Below are 22,693 nucleotides of genomic sequence, written 5' to 3' on the forward strand. Positions count from 1 at the left end.
ATCAATCACCAATTGTTCCTCATCTCTCATCCCTTATTCTCCACCCTCATCATGACCCGTCACTCCTCATTTATCATTCTTACTCATTATCCATCATCTCTCACCCATCATCCTTTGACCATAATTCATCAACCGCCTGTCATCCATCATTCCTCGTCCATCATTCTGGTTCATCATTCTGGGCTATTTAGTTAAATAGTCCAAAGTACAATAATTCACAATTTGTGTCTGTTAAACGTTCAGTTATCAGTACACCTTGTTTTCAATTTTGCATGTTTTTCTTTGAAGTGTCTTTAGATTTCTTCAGGTACAGGATATGATTCTGCCTTAGTGAAAATCCTTAAACAGCGGTAACACCTCAACTTCCAGGGATTCGCTGAGGACACAACCATGGTGTAAATAGGAACAATTCCAATCCAGTCACAGGTAAAATTTAGAAAACAAATCTTTATTAGTTATTAGCATACATATCCATATTCCTTAGGTTAAAAAAGTGCAAAGTTCCAATTAGTGCACGGTTCAAAGTGCATAATGTAGTCTGACATGTTGCCAAGCGCCTCAGTCTGTTTCATAGTAAGATATAAGATAGCCATTTTGAATGAATGCTGAAGTTATTAGCAGTGGTAAGCAAGTGTTCCCTTTAAAGGAAAACCTGCATCAGAATCAGTTCTGCTCCTCCTGGACTTGGATGGTATCAGCTTCTAGTACAGACTGGAATGCAGCAGCAACAGTCTGAAGATCTTCTGGCAGTATCTTGTACAATATTCTGGTACGAAGGACATCTTCGTCGATTGGTGGGCATTTTATACTATATCTCATCTGAGATAGGAATTTCTGACATAACCTTAGAATTAGCAGACATAACCTATTTACATCAATATGCTGGTCTTAGGCACATTTGTATAAACCAATAAGGTAAAAACATGTCAATTCAGACTACACTGTTTATGTTATTCTTATTATCTGACCTTGACATCGATATAACAAGGCACTTGTTCCAGACTGATACTGGATCAGGTGTCTTATCAATGTCACTGTCTGAATGGCTTGACACTTTCACGGTTTCTTGGAAAGATAAGGACAGATGGCATCTGCATCAAAGGTAGACATATCCATGATTAGTCAAAAATAAAGAAAATGGAGTCTCGAGTTGCTCAAGTTGGGATCTTGTCGTAGGGACTTTTCATCAATGTCAACGGACTGCCAAATTTGGTTAATGGGACCAAAAGTTCTAGGCAAAAGTAATAATTCTATCTTCCTTTCATTCTCTCTCTGGCAATCAGTAAACATTGATGTTACATAAAGTCCCTAATGTCAGATTTCATCTTGTGAATTTCAGTGGTTTTGTATGTTTAAAACGTTATTCTGTCCATCAACTGTTGTTTTTGCATTTGTCACCCCGAGTGGGACGGGTATGCCCAGACGTGGGTCCCGTGCTCTCCATGCCACTGGAATCATGCTATCCTGGCTGAAGAGGGGTGAAACCCCGAAACCTGTCCTAGGATGCTTGTTTCCAGTCCAGGGAGGACCTGGCTTGGCAGTTCGGGCTGGACTGTTCCCATGAGGCACAGGGTCAAGACTGACTTGCATATGGCTGGGTTCAAATTGGAATGGCATGGTGAGCAAAAAGGCAATGTATTTAGGCCCAGATCTCTGTACTGGGGTGAATGTATGACATTGTTCTCCTTTCTGTCGATCAACTGTTGTTTTTGCATAAAACGTTATGTTGTCACTGAAATTTTCAGCTAACTATATTAATGGAATTTTCACCTAAGCTTAACGTTAACTAACCTTTGGATTTTTTTTTTCAGTCACTCTCACTCTCACTCTCACTCTCTCTCTCTCTCTCTCTCTCTCTCTCTCTCTCTCTCTCTCTCTCTCTCTCTCTCTCTCTCTCTCTCTCTCTCTCTCTCTCTCTCTCTCTCTCTCTCTCCTCCCCCGCTCCACTGCGGGTGCTAGCATGGGGCTGAACCTAGGAGCCCAGGGTTAATTTGGATGCAAAGGAACGCAGCACTCAATAACTCTTTAGTAAATTCCTCTTTTATTTGAACACCACTACTTCACCAACATGTTTCGACCTCACAGGGTCTTTGTCACGGTAGGTGAGTCTTTCTTCACAAATGTATTTATATCTTGCCAAGGTTGTTGCGTATGCCGACGACACTCAGCTCCTGTTTACGTGGGGTAAATCTGAATTCTCAACCTCCAGAGTGCAGGGGTGTCTGACAGCCGTCTTCCATTGGCTGTCCGCCGCTCAATTGAAATGCAATGAGGATAAGACGGAAATCTTACTTTATGGTAAATTTCCTCCTCATTTTAGGGACTCTCTCTGGCCCTCTGCCTATCCATCACCCTCTTGTACGGGTCTTCCAGTTCAAAACTTGGGGGTCTGGTTTGACGAGCTGCTGTCTTTTCTGACCCAGATTAAAAAACTTACAGGCTGCTGCTTTGGTATACTTAGGTCTCTTAGGAAGTTTTTACCGGCCTCTGATCCTCTCTCGTCTCGACTATGCCAATATGCCATAAGACCATTATGAGGCATGATGGTAATTATAGTTACCATAATTAAGTTTCACAAATATTCTATTTTTTAAAAGTTGTGCCTTTTTTTTGTGTGATTATGAAAACATCAATATTATCGAGGCGTTGCACATGACAATTAGTATTCAGAGTTCATCAATACATAATTTTTCGTAATGTTTTATAATTTGACAATTCTGTGATCATTAATGGCAATCATTAAGCTTGTGTAGTGTTTGACTCAAGGTTAGTACATTGTTCTTGATGCATACTTTGGTGATCATTCATCGCTTGTTGGCTCCGTGAGCCAATAGTGGCCTCAGGCTCAAAATATATTTGTAAAGCTGAGGGTGGCATTCAACCCCCCTCCCTGAGGCACAAGGGGCCCTGGGGACCCCATGCCTGGGGCCTTAACAGGGACGGGACACAAGGCCCTCTCCAGAGCCAATACTGGCCCCTGGGGCCTCATCACCCATGCCCATCTTTTTTTTATAAAGGGGAGGGGGTGCAGCTTCCCTCCCAGGAAAACCCATACCGGCACCTACCAAACAGTATGTTGGGTGCTACGGGGGAGCCACAGGCCCCCTTAGGCCCCAGCTGGCTCCCCGCATGCACCCAGTCCTAGGTGCTGCAGGAGCCGGCATTGCTCCTGCCCAGCGGGAGCACCTATTTTTGTTTGCTCCCGCCTGGAGGGAGCAATGTGAGTTTCCCTGCCCACAAGAGCACAGGCAGAAAAACAAAAGGCTGCTACCACCCGGGGGAGCATTTCTAAAGCTCCTGCCAATTTAGAGCAGACCTGCCTTTCCTCCTGCCCACGTTCCTGTGAGCTGGGCAGGCATGTCTGCTCACACCTGGTAGGAGCTTTAAAATGCTTCTGCCAGGTAGGAGCAGGCTTTTTTCTATTGCCAGCGCTATTGCGGGCAGGGAAACTACTGTGTTCCTGGGATGGACTCCCCAGGACACAGTGATCAAGCCCACCCCAGGGGTTAGGGTCCCCTGAGTTTTTACAGGCTCAGGACGGGGATTGTGCACTTCCCCCCTCCCCCCCATTTCAATTTAAGATTGCCATGGGAAATGAGTCCTCGGGGCCTATTAAGATTTGGGAAGGGGAGCCGTGTTCCACCCTTCACGTTTTAGTGATGATGGTCCCAAGGAATGTCTTTTTAAAATCCTTTTTAGTACTCAAGACTGAGTCCCGAGTGCTAAGATGGCTGCCACCATATCCTTGTTAATGTTGTGGCAGCCAATCATATCTCAGCATGAGATCTGTCTGCTTGAATCCTCCGCAGCGTGAAATGTACAATTTTTGTGAGCCTTAATTGCTGAAAAACTACTAAACGGATATACACCAAACCACAAAAAGCACTGTTTCTGGACATAGAATTAGCTTACTGCCAAATTTGGTATGAATCCATCCAGGCTTTTGGGCTGTAGCTGTGTCTAAAGTTGCAATGGAAAAATGAATGGGGAAAAAGATTTTTGGGACCCACCCTTTTTCTCTGCGTCTGCTTGATGGAACAACCAAAACTTTTCAAAATGGAGCTGAAGTGGAGGAACATTTTTTTGGGTAAAGTTTTGTAAAGATCGGTCGACCAGCACAAAAATCATAAGCAAACCAGAATATAAAAAAAATAGTTTATCTATTTACAAATTCAATTCCCTACCTACATACTCGTATGGTTTTTTTGCATCTGAAATTTTGAAAAATCTGAATTCCAGGCTGCAAAATAATGATAGGTCGGACTGGAGATTCGAAATTGCAGTTGTACACCTTTTCAGAGTGAGTGTTTGAAAAATGTCAACACTCCATCCATCATTTTATTTTGTGATGTTGCTATATGCGCCTCAAGTGGCTAAAGGTATGCCCAGATGTGGGCCCATTGTTTGCTGTGCCACTGGATTCAAGCTAGCCTGGTGGACGAGGGGTGATGCCCTGAAACCGGTCCCAGGATCTTGTTTCTGGTCCAGGGAGGACCTGGCCTGGCAGTTCCAGCTGGACTGCTCCCATTGGGAGCAAGGTCAGGACTGATTTGCATATGGCTGGGTCCAAACTGGGATGAAGTGGAGAGCAAAATAACGATGGATTAAACCTAGATCTGTGACTGGGGGGGGGGGTGAGTGTTTGAAAAGCTTCAACGCTCCATACATAATTAAATTTTGTGATGTCATCTTTTCAGTATGATAACTTGTTGGCTATTGTAGCTCCTAAATGGATTCAATGAGCAATTCAATTAAAAGTTACCAACACTAAACCTATAAAAAGTAGAGGATTCCATGTGTCAATTGAACAATTTGTACCATCTGAATGGATGAAGTTTTAACATAAGATTGTTTACATGATGATTTGTGGTATCCAAAATCAAATGAATCCTAGGATACGGATAACAACATTCATAAAAATACATGCTACTCTTTTTCTGTGTTTAGCCCTTCTGGTGTTTTAGTATATAGGAGAAACATAATCTACAAGGCCGCCCTTCTAAGTCTTCATTCTCAATTTCATCTGCGTTCGTTTTTAAGTTCCTTATACAAACCCACAACATGAGTTTCACTGTGGTGTTTTTCATGAAAAAGAATAGCCACAGGATAGTTATAATCCACATTCTATCAGGAGCTCCCCAAAGCCCCAAATTCCACGCAGGGAAAGCTGAAACTAGACAGTGGGCCTTGTTGCAGATCTCAGTGGAGAGGGTGGAGAAGGGGCCAGTGGTGGCTGGTGCACGATGCCAGGGTGAGACTAGGCACGCTCAAAGGTCAGATGAGTCCTTCCAAGTCAGTATAAGAAGTCAGAAGGGGGTCACGTTGCCTAGCAACGTTGTGGTGTAAGGTTCCCGCTTTCGTTAGTCAGCACTTGGAGATGTGCGCATTTCATTTGTTTCTCGGTTCCCCTTGTGTTTGGGTTCCTCCCTGCACTCCCAGTGAGGGCTGTTGCTAACTTGTTTGCTTGCCAGCAGGCTGTTACCACTTCCCCTGGGTGTGGGGGTATTTTCTGGTTGCTCCAGTGCTCATCAGTGCTGCTGTTTTAGAGAAGTGTGTAAGGACCCAGAGATATGTGGCATTGTATTTACCTTCAACTTCCAGGTTCATATGATGTACAGTATATGTTTGCTTCATCCCAGAACAACCATGGCTGGTTCCCCCACTTCAATTTCTCAATGCATTTTATTGAGAGGCTAGGAAGGAGTATTTCACTTCATATGTGTTGTTGTCAGTGTGGTGGGTTTAAGATTTGATGGTCTGGTGAATATTATAGATGGTCTCTATGATAGGAGGATGAGGGTTGAGGGCGTTGTATCATAAGCAAGGAGGGAGTGGGCATTAAAAAGAATATCAGTAAAGTGTCACATTTTTATGATTGTTGTACAGTGGTAAGTTAGCACATACATAACATTGAGTTAATACACACAAAACAACTAACAGCAAGTTCTGTAAGGAAGAGGCACTCTTTTGTGACATTTTACGGTTACAAACATGCAGACTACAATCTTAAGAGCACCTTCTCAGCGTGGTTTGTTAGGGGGAAACCTAACAAGTTTATCAAGAAGAAGCAACTCAAATATACAGATATATTTTAACATGTGAAATAAAAATAGCTACACTTGTATCCTTACAGTATTGCATTGTTTTGTAGAATTGATCTTGGTCTGCATGCCCCTGATTAGGTAGCAAAGCGCTGCGGTTCACATTGGGTTATTGGAGGACTTTTCGGGGTTCATAGTTTGTAGCCTTAATTGTATGTGTTGTGTGAGGTGCGTGAGGTTCAGAGATGTGTTTCACTGATGGTGGGTGGAACAGGTAGATGTGCATGACGCAGTGTTTAATTTGAGTCGGTGGTTGCTCGTGGTGGTCACCGGCACAATGTTTTGAGGACTGGAACATATTATTCCTCATCAGACTTTGACTGTGAGCAAGAGAGGAAAAAACCCACAAAGGGGAAAGAAGTAGAAAGTGAAAGACAGAAAATCCATTGCAAAGGGAGAAAGCAAAAACCTGCACGAGTGAGATAAAGGGGAAGAGAGTGTCTGCTAGTGGATGGAAGAGCCATGAGGTCGATTCAAGACTATACGGCCTTGGTATATGGTGAGCCGACGTTTAGCTTTGGGCATCGGGCACTCATTCTATTACAAATGAAGCAATGGCATGATGTGTTGAGGCGAGAGTAGACATGTTCACACATTGTTTTAGGGATTGCCTTTATCCAACAATTATGTGAATAGAAAGAGACAGTTTTTTTAATGCTCTTCAAATTCAACATGATTTTCGTATTTATATTCTTCTATGCAATTCTGGATTGAGAAGCCGCTTCCGCCAGGGTGAGACTTTTTGAAAGGAAGAATGATCTAAAGTGAGGCCAACCTGGAACGCAGTGATTTAGTTTGGAAGTAGGAATTAGGCTGAAGGAAGAGAGGTCCAACGTCATGGATGGGCTTGCTGCACAGTACTTTAAAGGTGATACGACTTGCACTGGCAGCTGGTGTAGAAATTCGAGACCTTGTGAGCTTGTCACTATAGATATATAGGTTAAGGATTGTCTGGCAGCAGTATTTTGGATTTTCCATAGATTTGGAAGCAGTTAGAGGTGGCTTCTAAATATAGACATAGTCGTAAAGGGAAAGCACAGAGCGCCAGGGTACATGCATGTATTCGAAACAGGGACAGGGAGTTACATAGAGCACTGGAGAAGGCATTAGGTCAGATTGATAGCAGACGGAGAGCAGTAAAGTAGAAATGGATACACACGGCTCAAGCATGTACGCAACTCAGTACCATTGGGAGAATTCAAGAGGCTTGATGAAGGAATCTCATTCCCATTCGTTGTAGCACAAAATACACTGCGCAGGCTACCCTTAGGACCTCATTACGAGTTTGGGTGTTTTGCTCAAATGATAATTCACGAGTCACCAATCCAATTGTGCCCGGGTCCTGAGAGGATCAGCTCTTAAAACTCCAGAGCATATCATTCCAGGCCTGAAGACACTGGGCAGGTCACAAATGCAGGAAGGCAGGGGCTGTGGTCACCAACATTGCTCAGCCCTCGGCCACCACCTGCAGTGGTTTTGGAGGGAGCAGACATTGCTCACCCGAGACAGACACAAGCATGCCCTGGACTCCCTTAAGTCATCCCTCTCCTCACTCCGCATCAGCACTCCCAATGAAACTTTCGGTCTTCTCAAAGCAGGTGGAAAATGTCAGTTTTAATTTACTGAAATCCATAAAAAATGCCCGGTAAAGCACCCTGTAAGTATGGAACCAAGCAGATATTACCCATTTCTGGAAAAAAATAGAATGTTTGAATTGTGATGTGGAGATTCTGCCTATCATTTAAATTCCGGACCCATCTCAAAGTCTGGTCAACTTGTAATAAGGGGTTGAGCACTGCTTTAGTCATAGTGGTTTGTCTCTGTGGAGAAATGGTCCAGTCAGGACAACCTTACATCAAAAACAAGGAACAAGGTAGTAGCACTAGCAGCAGTGGTGTAAGTCTGTCTGCCCTAGCGGGAGGACAGTGGTGTTGATCCCTCTCCAGCCTGGTGGAGATGTTGATCCCTCTCTAGCCTGGGGGAAGGTGCTTTTTGAAGTGGCCGAAGGTGCTATTAATCCCTCTCTGATGTGGGAACACCCAATTCACATCCGGCAGCTTTGCACCAACACACGTATATGGCTCTAACAATCAGGGGTCATAGCAGTGGAATATTAATATCCCTGCCGAGAGGGCTATTCGCTTTCCTTAGTCCTTCATTTATTCAAAAAGGAAAAAATAAAAAATGGAGGTCAATGGGGCGGGAAAATCAGCAAAAAGTTGTAAGGCACAGTAAAGCCTGTGTCTATTTTTTTCGGGCTCTCTAAAGACTGCTCCAGCTGTTTTTTGGGAGACACCATTATGTACTATATTTCAGAGATTCAATCCTTGCTCAAGATTGGTTGTCTTTCTTGTCAATCTCATAGCATTGTTACCCCAGTTTGGACCCAGCTATATATAAATCAGTCTTGACCCTTCTCCCCATGGGAACCGTCCAGCCTGAACAGCCAAGTCAAGTCCTCCCTGGCCCATAAACAATTATCCTGGGACTGATTTCAGGATAACACCCCTCATCAGCCAGGCTAGCTTGAATCCAGCTGCACAGTGAGCATGGGACCCATGTCAGAGCATACCCTTCCCACTTCTGGGAACTATAGCAACACAAAAAGATGATAGACGGATCGCTAAAAATTGTCAAACATTCACCCTAGTCAGCGCGCTGGGTTGCATCCATTGTTATTTTGCTCACCATGCCACCCCAGTTTGGACCCGACCATTTGCAAATCAGTCTTAACCCTGCTCCCCTGGGAATAGTCTAGTCCGAGCTGCCAAGCCAGGTCCTCCGTGGACCGGAAACAAGCATCCTGGGACCATTGTCAGGGTATCACCCTTCATCAACCAGGCTAGCTTGAATCCAGTGTCACAGTAAGCACAGGACCCACGTCTGGGCATACTCTTCCCACTTAAGGCAACTATAGCAACACAAAAAGATGATGGATGCAACACTGAACATTGTCAAACTTTCACCTCCAGGCACAGATCTGACTGATTTGAGTATAGCTGGATCCAAACTGGGGTGGCATGGTGAGTAAAAAAACGATGGATTTAACCCAGATCTGTGACTGGGGGTGAATGTTTCAGAATGTTCAGCATTCTGTCCATCTTTTTGTGGTGCTGGAATTTCCATTTGGCTCCAAGATTTAGTATCTCAAGGCCTGTGTTGTTGTATAAAGCCTTATATTCACTCTGTAACTCTGCCTTGTTATGCTAAAAGAAAACATAAAAAAAAGAATATTTTTCGTTTATTATTGTTGCAGTTGTTTTGCTCCCTTTCTTTGTTTGATCTGCCATTAAAAGCTCTTTAATTTCACATCAGTAAAATTTTCCTATAATCCTGCTCGTAGCGCAGTATTGTATCTAAGAAAACAGAACCTATTTTAAACACCAGTTTGCTGCATTTCATCTAGTAGTCTCTAGAAAAACTTCAGATAAAATATGGAACATAACACTGCTTATCTTGGCAGACGTTGAAGACCTCTGTGGACAAGTATTGCCAATACCAGTTGGTCTCAGTTGTACTGTAAAGGTAAGCAAGCCGGATTGGCATTGCCAATGCTTGTTTCCCTTGTGCACAATATTTTAACCACGTGGGTGAAACAAGCATAGACAATTTCAATAGCATTGGCTTTGAAGAGTGTTGTATGGTAATGTGAAGCGCAAGTAGGCTGTATGGGAATGGATATGTATTTCTGTAGAAGCAAAGAACTGTAAAATGATATTGGCGTAGTAGACTAGAAGGTGAGGTGACAGTTGCACTGTCAAGCCAGACTTAAAAATCCATTTAAAGGTTAATGACTGCCATCTCCCCATCTGTGCTGCTCCCAGAGAAAAATACCATCAATTATCTAGCCATCTAAGACAATTAACAGCATGTGAGTTCCCTTGAACTTTAACCTCAGACAGCAGTATAAATAAACCAAATGATCACAGCTGTGTGAAGAGGAAGCACTTTTTTGTGGAAGCATACACCTCCTGCCTAGGGGAAATGTTTACCATCTACCAGTCAGTTGTGTTGGAAAGTGCACATTGTTGGGTTGCCAGATTTTGGAAGACTAACTGGGCCTTCTGCTAGAAGAAGGCCTCAAATCCGAATATGTTTGGGGGTTAAACAGATGGTAATGCATGTCTGAAATGTACAATGTTAAAAAGCGGGGAAGGTTGGGAGATCTACTCCTTCAGGTCTCTTAACCACCAGCAAAACAGGGGCCTGTTGTGCAATTTAAAAAAAGCTGCCTATGCCATGCCTGTACATGTGGGTTCAAGCATATCTGTGCGTTTCGCAGGCTCCTTACCCATCCCAAGCTCAAGTGCTTCAAGAAATCCAAGAAAAGGGCGGTCAGAATTGAGGCGCAGTCCCAGTGCCATTTTTAAGACGCCCTCCCCTGTTGATTTGTAGAGAGTAATTTAATGGCTTAATTTGTACCCCAACTCACAAGCAGCTCAACAACTGCATTTTGGTTTTCACCACGGCTTCAGAATCCTGAGCAGTGGTGTAAGGGGGCACAGAGTTCACAGAAGTCAGCTGTCCTTATTAGCAAACAGGGAGGTGACCAAGAAGAAGACTGAAAAAGAAAGACTGTTGGAGAGGGTGACTGGTTGTTTTGACTCTGAACCTTTTGAGAACTTAGTGTGCTCTCCATTAGGCATTGTTCCTCTGAAGGAGGCAGGTACGGTCAGAATGTGTTTTTTTCACAATATGTTGGCGTCAGTGAATGGCATCATAGATCCATCTCTAAGCTCAGTCAGATACACAACACTTAATCATGCTATCGCCGTGATAAAGTTAGTTGGAAAAGGTGTACGCCTTGTAAAAACGGATATAATGCCTGCATTGAAGCTGTTGTCGTTCACCTAAAATATTTCCACATTTTAGATTTCTAATTTGACAGCGTCTTTTTGATAAATGCAAGCCAATGGATTGTGCATTCTCTTGGGCTTATTTTTAGTAGTGGTGTTCGAAATTTGATAATTTGCTTTTGTGCGATTACTTGAAATTTTTAAATAATTACACAAAATTACGCGTAAATATCTGAAAAGCAAAACCTGAGTTTTGTGGAAAAAAGGCACAACCCATAAGTGCTGCAAACAGCAGCTGCTCATTTTGTGGTCATTTGTTTTCTTCCCATGTGCTTGTGCAAATTTGTTGCCATTAACAGCACATGATTATGTGACATAATTTCGAGAATTGTGCATGACAAGCTTAATACGAAATTAGGCAAGACCACACCAGCATAAAGGAAGTTTGGCCAACCTAATATTGAGTGTTTCAGCACGTTGGTGAAGAACTAAGCTGGTGATACACTACCTCGATTATTTCCTATTCTTGGCGCCAAGGGGCTTCTCCCAGTTCGAGACATTTCTGTCAGCCTTCATTGGTCTAATGGAGAACTTGGGGGTCCTAGTTACGGTAAACAACCTTTACAACGCAACTTTTACAACGCACTACCATTACAACGAAACTTTTACAACGAACGCGATGTAACCACGCGATGCCATTACAACGCAAGTCTTTACATCGACTTGCGCTAGATGGCGTGATAACATTACAAATAGTGTAGTTTACTATCCCAACACCTTCCCTACTGTTAAGTGGACTGGAGTTGGAATAGTAAATTACGCTTTTCTAATGTTAGCACGCCATCTAGCGCAAGTCGATGTAGAGACTTGCTTTGTAATGGCATAGCGTAGTAACATCGCAGTCGTTGTAAAAACCGCGATGTAACTGCACGCGTTGTAAAGGCTCGCGTTTTTACGTCATACATCCCCTAGTTACACCAGACAAGACATGTGGCTCAAAAGTTACTTTGGTTTTCTTGGGAATTGAAATTGGTAGCCGACAAAGCTACTTCATTCCCAACAGATCTTTGGCAGAATAGTCCACTGTTCTTCCAGACCTCTTCGTAGCCACTCTAGCCCCAAAGACCAGGAGAGCCTATGGGGGCATTCCAGCATTAGTTTGGTACATAAAGGGTGCCACAAGAGGAGAGTTATTCTCCCTGCAGTCTTGGGGTAACTTCCTGATTATATGCGGGGCGAAGGGAAGTCTGCAGCTTATACAAGACTTGTCTCTACATTATCTTTCTTTGCTAAAATAACTGGGGCACAGGATTATGACCCCTTATTCCATATCCACAAGACGCTCACGGATTGGTAGAGACTTGAGGCCAGGAACCTGGGTTCACAGAAATCCTTTAGACATGTGAAAAATGGTTACGTTATAAATTCCCTCCCAGATTTCTGTCCTTCAACCTTGAATCAATGTTTTTAAAGTAGCCTTTTGCCTGGCTTTTCATAGGGCAGTTAGGGTAGGGGAAGTTGGGGCAAGTTCTAAATCAGACTTGTATAGGGTAGAGATGGGCGAGCCAACAAATTAACATGGAGAGCCGAGGTAGAGCTGTGGATTGGATGGGCTCTAAGAGCCCATGCACGAGCAGAGCCCCGAAAATGTTTGGCACACAAACTGTGCAACAGCCACCATCTAAAAATATGATAAAGATTCTTCAGAATTCTCGAAAGTTCATTTATTTAACATGCAGAAGCGTTCCAACTTAGTACATTGATTATATCACTCATTGAAAGGCATTGTCAAAAGTGACAGTCTTTAAACATGTACTTGAAAATAGTCCTGTCCCACCCTTCCCCCACCATGCCATTAGTATACTAAGAGGCAAGCCAGTTGTCATACGCACCCTGTATTTAGCCTAGATTCTTAGATGGATCCACATTAAAGTGCATTCAATTCAGACACAATGTGCTTATGTAGCACACACACTGAACTCCCGTATTTCAAAGTGCTCTGACATGCAATAAAAAGGAAGCACGGTGAAAAAACAATATTTGCCTAGGATCACACAGTTTGGTCAAGCGGGAAAGTCACGAACATTCATAGGTTTTCTGATTTCACATCGTGCCATTCAGTCACTAGATGAGTATCTATTTCCCTCTCCTGTTTTAAGTCAAAGGTTAATGTTTTTTCTTTAATTCTTGGCAAATTAGGTTAGCACACTGGTGGCAGGCAAAAGGCATGTTAAAGCTCAGCTCATTTTGGGCTCCAGGGTCCAAGAGGATGTCGAGCTGAGCCAGAGCCAGGCACCTGGCGTAAGCCTCTCTCAATCTTTCAGAGGCTCGCCCACCGATAGTATAGGGAGTGGTAGCTTGCAAGTGTGTGTTAGGTGGGAGATTCAGTATATCTTTCTCCCTCTATTTCCAAGACCAATCATGAGATCATAGAGTCCTGTGGAAAGCAGTGGTGCACGTTTGCTGCCCAGTGGATGTGCTGGTAGCTTCTGCCAAGGTTCAACCTATTTGCCAGGCCACAGCAATGCTTGTGCATCACAACAGAGTCCCTTTCACCAAGTTCCAGTAGCTACCTGTTGGCCCTTACTCTCCAAACAGTGCTGCTAGATTCCTCCAAAGTCTGTTACCCTTTGTTCTGAATTTGTGCTACAACTTCAGGCATGGTTTTGGGGGTATAAGCCTTGGCAAGTCCAGAGAATCAAAAGATGGAAATATGATTGCTACAAGAGATATGTGTACCCAAACTTAATCTATGCTGTACCCGGTGGTGTTTGAACTTGTTCTAATCATTTTGTATTCTGAGATATTTTTACACTTGGTGCGAAGATCCCAGCCAGCATTTGGGTTTTTGGTTACTCCTTTGTATGGCTGGTGGCAGTCACATACTGTACTGGTAAATCTCGAAGGAGAGCTCAGGAAGTAGAATTTAGAATGCAGTGGATGGGTCACACGAGGCACGTGAATATTTGAGAAGACACTGGGTAACGGGCCTATGCAACCTACATTTAATGCTGCACATTGGAGGAAATGACTTGGCTCAGCCTTGCAGAAAGGACCTTAATGAACTGTTGGCAGACATTTCATGGTTAGCTAGCAAGCTTGTACAGGTGGCATGTGTCTACCAAAATGTTCTTGTATAACTGTTCAGTCTTAATGTGAGGGTTAATTGCACAATATAGAAGATATGCATATTTTTTGTAGTTTGTAGTGCACACACTTTTTTTTAAAGTTGGTTTTGTTAGAGCAAGAAAGTGGGCTATTATTTGCAGAGGATGCGAGTCATTCATGAGTAGTAAGTCTGCAACCTTGTGTCTGCTGGAAACCAAGTACCCCTAGTAGCACTTGACTCTCTCAGGTTAGTGAAGCAGAGCAATCCAAGGCCTATTCAGTGGAGGCGGTGTGGGCTAGTACCCCAGTTCGCAAGCAAGCAATAAACAACACACAATAAATTAGGCCCAGTCAGTGCTTTTACTTCCAAAAAGGAAAGGTACTTTATTACACTGCCACTCAATATTATGCATTAATATGGAAACATGCACAAGGAGGTAGGTGAAAAATCCCATGGTGATACCCTCCTTATAGTTTACACACCTAGTAAACCGAACCTATAGCCACGAATCCCCCTACCTATAATAGACACAATATAAATTGGAGCTGTAATCAAAAGGCAGGCCTATTGGTTTTGTTTTTGTGTCACCACAATAATAAGAGCAGAAGTATGTCAAGATAAACTAAAACAAGACTATTGGTGGTACCATCTTACAATGACTTTCATTAAGGCCTCTCATGCCTCACTGTTAACCTTGTGAGTGCAATAAAGCTCTTCAAAACATTTCAATGACCTTCATTAAAACATGTTATATTTGTCTGTTAACTTTGTGATTTTTATGTCTCTCGCGCCCGCAATCCACTGCTCATGACGTCCCATATTACATCACTCATGACATGGTCAGTGGCATCACTGATGACATCATCCTTGTGATAGAGTGGCGGTCGCGTGAGTTATAGTTATGTGAACTAACTATAACGGGGGAATTTCATTGTTTTTACGAGTGAAATGTCCACCTAACTATAACATGTGTGAAACCTATGGTTTTTTAAGTGAATATATATATAAATATATATATATATAAATATATATATATATATATATATATGTACACATCTGCATATCTATATAAGTACAAATATAAATGCATGCATACATATACATATATGCATACATATGCATGTTATGTACATGAAAGTTTGAAAAAAACTACTAAAAGCAAAGCTAAAAAGCCACCTAATTACAAACAGAATTGCTTTAACTTAAACGAGGGTGAGACCTATTGCATTTTCAATGCTTGTTTTATACTGGTACCTATGCCAGACAGTGTTAACAAGTGTAAAAATTACAAAATAATGAAACTGTTCTATTACGAAATGTGCCGCATTCTGCTGCATAATTTACATTTTCTTGCTGCATAATTTGTCCCTTCCGCATAATTTGGCCTTGCCTATTGCATACTTCCAGTGGCCCTGTATATAAATATATATATTCGTAAAATGTTAGCAATGCTTAGAACCTGCATCTGCATCATGAACAACGAAATAAATATCCTTCCGGTGGAGGAGACAATCTGAGCCCTGAAAGCATGACTTTTGATGATAAAATTAGGAGCGGGTGTAAATTTGTGAACACACCGCAGCGCTCCTCTCTTTTACTGGTTGTCATTCAGAATAGTCAGTTGTGATGCGTTCAGGCGATGCTTTCTGTTCATGTTAGAAGCACGTGCCTTTGTACTTCAGTCCAGCAGTTGCAGTGAAGCAGAAGGGTCAGCCTGGACAAGGGAAACACACATCAGAAAGGGCCTAGGGCTGTGTATTCTGCCGTAAATTAGGGATCAAAGGTCAAATCCACCTAATTAAACGGCTTATTCCTCACAAATTCCCTGGGCGGTTGCAGAATGCATAGTTCATGGGTGAAATGCGGCAAATACAGGAAGGTTTAGTTAATTCGTTCTGACTTTAGTTCACAGTCCCTTTCTTTCAACCGATTTTTTAAAACGTAACTGCCAGCCTAATTAATTCCTGCATTTGTATTTTAATTCTTCAATTCTGTTAATTAGGGACTCTATTGCTATCCGTGCGAAGGCTCCCGATTTCATCATTACTTACTGATTTTATCATGAGTCACTCTACAATGCACACGCGGATTGGAGACTTACAAGGCCATTTAAAGTTCAGCCGGAGAGTTAAACCAGGGAAAAGAGAATTATGTAGCAATGGAGGAGCAGATTATGCGGCAGGGTTGGCTAAACTATACCGCAGGAAATGGCAAATTAGGTGTCGGCATCACGTGACAATTTTCTCATTTTAACATATATCGATGCTCAAGAGATTCCAATTTTATGCAAAATATAATGGTCTCTGAAGAAAAAAATGCCCGTATACACAAGATCTTAACTATAAGTGCTCATATTCGCTGGAACATGTTCGTCATCATTAATTATCGAGTTTATTTTGCATGGAAGTGATAAGAACCCCTATTTATAAAAACTGTTCCTTTTAACTTCCAGAGTAAAATAGTTCGATCTAAGCTGAATCCAAGCCAGCATGTGCACAGTTCACATAATGAAGGAGGGGCTATTTTTATTCTGTATATACCAGTTATATATTCAGAAATGGTCTTCAGTTTTGTTTTTACTCCATATCAATGTCATGGTCTTCTAGGAGCATCTCTTTCCAGTAGAAAGAAACATGCAGACCATTATTTCACCTCACATATGTAAAATGCAAGTGTCTCTCCTTGTCTGTAATATTAAAACTATCAAACCTTAACTAAAGAAGTAATATGACATTCTCTGCACTCGGAGTGCTCGATTGAAATAATATATTTCGTTGATACATGCATTTGTTCGAATGAAGCATTTTCATGACGTCGAATCAATTACATTTAAATACTTCCGAATTTAGTTCCGGGCTGAAGACAAGAACTACCACCCAGTCCATCTCCTGAGAATATTCATACTGTATGTGCAAATGGTTAGTCCTATTAGTACCAGTTTAATACGTATACAACAGTCAGCAACTGAAAGGTGACCGGTTAACCCTGATTACGTCTCTGCTCCTGTGCGAAGTGCTGCACTCTATAGTAACTTTATGCGTTTGCCATTGGCATTTACTTGGTTGTAGCTTACCAGTCAAAATGTGAAAAAAATATTAACACACACAAAACAGACGCAAAAGTAGTTTGAATTAATTTCCCATTTGTTGCTACTGTTTAATCAGAGGCAAATTACACTCAATGCGGTGTTCAAATGTGATTTGACCCAGTGTGTTTTAGGGCCCCGGTTTAGCAGCAAGGCTTGCATGAGCCCATCATTTTTTAGGTCTCACCTAGGCAGCGCTTGCGCTGTCTCTTCAAGACATGATGTATTCATAAAATGGGCTTTAACCCCTTGGCTGCGGCAGGAATTCCGCCGCAGCGCTGGGGGGGGGGGGTTTGGGGGCAGCGCGGTGGGGCTGTGCTCATGACGGAGCCACTCCGTCATGAGTCACGGTTGAGCTGTGCTCATGACGGAGTGGTTCCGTCATGACTCCGCCCACGGTGCTAATCACCCGCACAGGCGGGGAATTAGCGCCGCGTGGGAGGAGCGGCCGCCAACGGCCGCGGCATGACGGAACCACTCCGTCATGAGCACACAGCACCCGTGGCTCATGACGGAGTGGTTCCGTCATGAGCGGGGAAGGGGTTAAGCTCCACTCATGTTTTGAATTGGCTCCTTCGACTGTCTTTTGGAAATGTTTTTTTTCCATTATAAATTTTATATAGTAGTCCCTCCTTTTCTACTGTTGTAACCTCCCATAAGAACTGCCCTTATTACATGTGACTGTACTCTGTACATTTCATTTACAGTTTCTGAGCACTCTTTTGTTAATGACTTCGTTGTTGTAGCTGGCATTGCAGGCACGACAGCTACGCACTTCCCCGACCGCACTTCCTCGACACATTCTTCCTGTAATTCAATTTGTGTTTTTTGTTGCTGTTCCTTAGCGTGCTATGCTTATTAAGAGTGCCTGCTTTAAAACATTATCTTTTTTTTTTGCAGCGCGCCATGTCTCGCTTTAACTTTAACAATGGCAGCCGCGCACCTTTCTTTTGGCCTGTGCGGCTCGCCGTATCCAACGGATAAAACATTCTGTGTGTCTTTCCAAACATCACCAGGTCACAATCCCTTTAAGTGGTATTGTGTCCTCCCGGCACGCTCTTACCATTGTCCTGTGCCTGTGTCATTAAATTGTGTCTTTAGCACTCTTTCACCATGACTTCCTACTATCGGAGTGATTGCATATTGGGTTGCTGTGAAAGCTAGTAATATGGTATAGTGTGCACATTTTATACTAAATAAACACTCAACTGTTCAGAAGTAGATTATTAAACTGGGGCCTTTAAAAACAAAAAAGTAATCCCTCCATTTTTTTAACATCGTAGCATGTTTTAATGTACATTGTAAAACCGCAAAGTAGGTATCAAAGCGCTTTACATTAACGCCAGTTGTGATGAAGGGCTTGTTTGTTGGTCGGCCTGAGCAGCGCATGTTCTGCTGATTGCTTTCATTCTTCCTGTGCCGCTGCTTGTTTACTTTATATTTTGGTATTTTATTAATTGATTGACTGAAATGGAACCGCAGGCTCATCAGAATTGTTTTTACATACACTGCAAACATGTTTTAACCCATGCATGAATCGAAATTACCAGGCTCTTATCCACACACAACACAACAAATATTCAAATCTAGCACTGCAAAAGCATCCCTCTATTGCAGCTGCAGTAAATCCTCACAGAGGGGCACCGCTGCCTGCCAGCGGAAGCCATTCTGCCACAAACCGCAGCCTCCGAACACTATGTTTCCAAAATGTTATCATTTATTCTTCATATGCAGCCTTCCTTTCATACAGGTGGCTCTTGCAGAAGACTTCATTAAAGCATCACTACTGGTGCTGGGGGAATGCATTTAATTAATTAAACGTGGCCTTCCCGGTTTCTCCCGCAGGAGCCTACTTGAAACCATTTATCAGCACCACCAAAAAAAGGAGTCCATGAATGGAAATGAAGTAGTCACCAGAAACAAGGCAAAATAAACAAAAGTGGTGCATTTCTGAAATGCAAGCTAATGAAAATCTCACTTCCAATAGGAACCAAGGGAAACGTATGCTCCACTGCAACCTTTTTCTTTATAATTGCATTAAGGGTGCAGTACCTTATATGGCTAATAGAGGTCCCTTTAGAACTTCGAGGGACACCTAGTAACAGCCTGTGGTGCTGCACCCGTTCCTTGCTACGTGGATTTTCTTTTATTGCTTATGCTACTGCTGGGATATTTTTTTACAAAAATCATAACTAAGAAACATTGTCATCTGCAACGCCAATAGCTCTAACTTTCACTAATGTGAGACCGTGTGTAGTGCAAATGCTTGTTATTGGAGTGCTGTTGGCAAAAAAGGCCCAAAACAGGAATGGCTGATGGTGTCAAATGTGACATGGGCCACATGGCAGCGCTGCAGATGTAGATAACAAAGTGAAAAGATAGAGGCAGAACAAAGTGTGTGTGAAATACACCTTTTGGTGCCCCATTAATGAACGAATGAAATATCATTTATATAGTGCGCAGCTGCTCCAACAGAAGCATCCAGGTGCCCAAACTTGCAAAGTGGAAAGATATATTAAAGTTACCTGAAGAGATTAGTTTTTAGAGAAGTTTTAAAGGCTTTTTCCGTGTCCAACTATAAGAAATTTATGGACCAGATTCCAGTATTTTGCTGTCAAATAAACAAAAGAGTGTTACTCTGCATTCCTATTCAGTGCTAAACTACCTGAGCTGTTATTCTCTGTTTGTGTGGCCTTACAATATCTCCATCTGGAGAATCCACCTGTCAATAGGCCTTACTTAACATAACAGCCCAATGCATGCGACGAGACACACACTTAGCAAACAGTTCTCAATCACTATGATATAAACACAATTTAAGATGCTCCAAACAACCACACTAGACAAGCCTTACAACACACACCCATGACGCACTTTCCATTCAACAATACATACTACAGAACACCTGCCCAACTACACTTATAATTTGCCTTTCCGAGACAGAACAGCGCCTCCACACCCTCATGCACAAAACACAATTCCGCATTGCCCTCCTGCTTTTTTTGCGCTGGCGACAAGTGGGTTCCTCACGTGGTGGAATTGGCAAACTTTGAACGTGTTTGTGGAGCATTGTAATACAGGAAGTGCTGTGGAGGACTTCGAGCAACCACTTCTGTTATTGGTTCAGTTGAGTCATGCCCTCTACGTGACGTTATGTTTCTCCAATTTGGATAAGCTCTGCATTTTCAGCAGTTTTCTGGTTGTGGAGATTGGCTCCTGTGTGTGCTGCAGGACACCAATTGGTTACTGTTGGGAAAAGTCAGTGAGTGCACGCCCAGTTTATGGCAGAACGGCCATCAGCTCTTACAGTAATGGATTTTCTTTGATCTCCTCAGCGATTTACACACTCACTGGGAATTGGGCGTTTTCAAATTATCAGCACGTATGGAGATTATACTTATCTATTAATCATTTTGACCACGCATATGCCTTTACCGACCATGACTTTACAACAATATTTTCATGGTAAAGGCATATGCATTGTAAAAAATGTCATCATAAATGCATGCGCGGTAATTACGCATGCATTGTATTGACGCCATTGTAAATGCCTGCATGGTAATTGCATGCGTGGTTCCGTCATACTTGTCTGCTAAAAGATTCAGAGATCTCTGGGTGAAACTCGAAGTTAAAAGGAGGAATTACCATGGGAATCGGACCTGAAATTAAAGATTTCCTGGTAACTGTTCTTTTCTGGGGCGACCCTTATGGTATCACTTGCAATCCACTGGTAACTCTGCCCCCTTCCATCTGGCGTTACTTCTATCCCCTTGTATTGATAACTACAGGTGCAGGCAAAAGGTCTTTCTCCAGTCTATGAAGTGGGGATATTTATACTATCTGGACAACATTATCAGCTCTTTCAGTGGCCAAATTCGACAATCTAGTATGTAACATAGGACAAAACCCTTTATGCCAGAACCAGGATACGCCATGAGAATTAGACCATTGGTTCTACGGGTCTCATTTCTGTTCAGATCTATTCCAGGCGTGAGGACTAGCATATATACACACAGTTTTATATCATAAATTACACAACCGAGACCTTTAAAGAGAGCAATTCAATTGTATTCATGTTATTCCCTTGGTTGGTGTAACACAATTCTTTAGTGTAGATGGCGTAATGCTCAAAAGTGATATGGTTTATCCAATATGATAGACCCGTATACAAACAGAAGTGCTCGTTGTTTTCACAAGTCGAGTCTGAATGGTGTTCCTTATATGTGACATTTTTTTTTCAAGGGCAACTCATGACAAAGTGTCAACGTTTCACCCCAACCTACTAATTAAATGGGTCTCCTCAGGACACAAATGCCATCTGGCACACAAGCCTAAGGGTTAAAATAGAGAAAGGCGATTCAGATGCATAAGACACCAAAATTACCCCAGTCCAAAGTCAATGCCTAGATGAACAACACAGACCTCAATCATGTAGTCACTCGATGCCTATGTCGAGGTTGCCAGATTTATGGGTCACCTGGATAGCAGCTGCAAAGGCAAACTATAATCAAAACAAACGAAACCTATATGAGGGAATATCCCACAAAGCAACCTCCCCCCAGCAACCTCCCCCTAATCCCCAACACTGTGCCCTCTTCTAATCCAATGTATTGTTAACCAGGGTGCAAGGGTCCTAGCATAAGGCAAATAAGGAACGAGACTCAATCTTCAGTTCAACCCAGGGTAGCAAATGGGTACAGATAGGCACTGCTCACAGAGGACAACCTGGTCACAGGTATAGTCATTATACCTCCCAAACCAAATTAGGCCAAATGCTTGCAGTAGTGAAACAGTGTAACATAGTTCGGATTGTAATCACGAGCACCTCCGACAACGTGTTAGGCTAACTTGTAGCATGCGTCTTTTTAAATGTGGGCCAGGGCTCCTATCGCATTGCTCATACCCAACTACACTCAGTGTTGAGTTCAAAGCAGGATAGCAAGCAGTTAACAACATACACGGCTTGCAGAGGACAACATGGTTACATGTGTGATCACTGTGCTTCCCAGACAAGGTGATAGGACAAATGCAACATTACTCACAAACGTCATTAAAGCAGAGGCGCGAGTGGTAGAAGATACACCTTAAAAGTGTAATATAGTATCAGTCGTAATCGCTAAGCTTCCAAAACACTGTGTCAAACTAACTTGTAACATATATCCTTGTAAGTGAGCAAAGGTAGTCCATCTACAGGCATCTACCAATTAAGAATTGAGAGTGGGTCCATGATGGACTAACCAATCTCACCTAATCCCTATGTAAATGGGTAAAGAGAGTCCAGATCAACGTGTACTGGATCCCGCGTCTGCGTTATGACAGCAGTTCCTCTCACTGTGCTCCCAAACTGTTGAATGAGCTGGAAGAGCCACTATGCTCTTGTCTTTTGGTGATTCAACCACTAGACAACATCGAGAATGTCACATTAGCAATATTTAAAGAGTCACAAGGGACCCGTGATGTGAAGGGAGTGCGGGGGGAGGGCGAGAATGTGGGGTAGGGAATCATTTTTAATAGAAGGATTACTCCTGTAATGGTTTGTCACACATAGTAACAGCATTAATCCTATATTTAGCTCAAGGAAAATACCTTAATATGAAGACAC

This window comes from Triturus cristatus, chromosome 1_2 (assembly GCF_964204655.1).
Source record: "Triturus cristatus chromosome 1_2, aTriCri1.1, whole genome shotgun sequence".
NCBI lineage: Eukaryota > Metazoa > Chordata > Amphibia > Caudata > Salamandridae > Triturus > Triturus cristatus.